This window comes from Hemibagrus wyckioides, linkage group LG27 (assembly GCF_019097595.1).
Source record: "Hemibagrus wyckioides isolate EC202008001 linkage group LG27, SWU_Hwy_1.0, whole genome shotgun sequence".
NCBI classification, from domain to species: domain Eukaryota; kingdom Metazoa; phylum Chordata; class Actinopteri; order Siluriformes; family Bagridae; genus Hemibagrus; species Hemibagrus wyckioides.
The window spans coordinates 14,972,080-14,973,500 of NC_080736.1; positions in this window are offsets into that span (position 1 = coordinate 14,972,080).

Consider the following 1,421-nt stretch of genomic DNA (forward strand, 5'->3'; position numbering starts at 1 on the left):
TTTGCTGAGGAAGCTTTTATCAGACGTTGTCCTTACATGAGAAGGCAGAGGTTAAAATGTCTAAAATACTGTAGTTCATTCTGCAGAAACGAGCAGTGTGTTGCATAGTTCCAGGTCGTGTACCTAGGTGAGATAAATGACGACAGGTCACTTAATTTTTTCCTCCATAGATGAATACTGACACTAACACAGTTTAAAACATGCCGGGTTGCGTGCCTTTTTTTCCCATCCTCACAACCGATTGTGCTGATTTGAGGTGTTTGGTCTCATATGTTACAATCTAGTTGCTGATAAAGTTGAATTATTGTCTTGGCCTGTATCTGTGATGCAGATCAGTGAAGAGATGAGGTTCGGTGCTCCATGGTTGAAAACGTTACAGAAGTGCCCTCTGGGCTGCCCCTAAAGTGTTTGCACTCTCTAGGGCGCCTTTTCAGTGGAAAATGTGGGGCCCTATAGGGTTGTCTGAGGTCACGTGTTCCATAATTGGCGTCTTCTAGCATGAGGGTACCTCAGACAGCAAGTCTGTCATTACAACTAGGATTCCTACATCCCTTCAGGGCTGAATTGTATTGACCCACCCGTTGGGTTAACAAATCAAGTCAGTCTGTGTGGTGAATATAATTCAATATTAAACAAAAATAAAAAACGCTCTAAAACTAGCCCAAATGATTGTTTTACTGTTAAGAAATTGTCACTCAACTTGGTAATTAACATGGATGGAGCTGGAATGTGGTCTTCAGGAAGGTTTACTCCACCTAAATATTTTTGTTTAGTGAGTTAAATGGGTGAAATGGTGGCATTTAAAGGTGCCTTGGGTAAGATTTCCCCCAACCCATTTTTTCTATTATTCAGCTGTAGCTGAAACGAGGCTTTAACTATTAGATTATTTTAGGCATGTTTTCTTAACTATAAAACGAACAAAATCCAGCTTTCATTTGATTGAGAATGGTCGAAAGTGCAGTTGCTGCTTTTTAATTTATTTAGAGATGGATGGATAGATAGAATTTTTTTTAAATAAACAACTTAACCTTAAGGTAAAACAGCTGTATGAGCAGGGTGCAGTGTAAGGGAGTGTGTGTGTGTATATATAAAATGATTGACAGGTTGGTCTTGTAAACAAGAAGCTCGTGACCGTATACAAAAAAAAAAGATTTTTCTCAGCCATGTACTACTTTTTCTCCTAAGGTCGCTGCTTAAAACATCGCATCGTTTATCCGGTTCTACAGATTTTCCAGGTTATTCGTAAAAAAAAATCCACTACTGCACTTTTTATGCCGGTTCTGAAAGACTCAAGTAAAACCGAGTGAACTGAATCGTGAAACCCTTAAAGTATCCCCGTAGCTGAACACACTGGCAGTGTGGTGTTTACACCCCGAGCTGCATCCTTATGTTCATACCTTTAACACAGGTTTAGTCCTCGG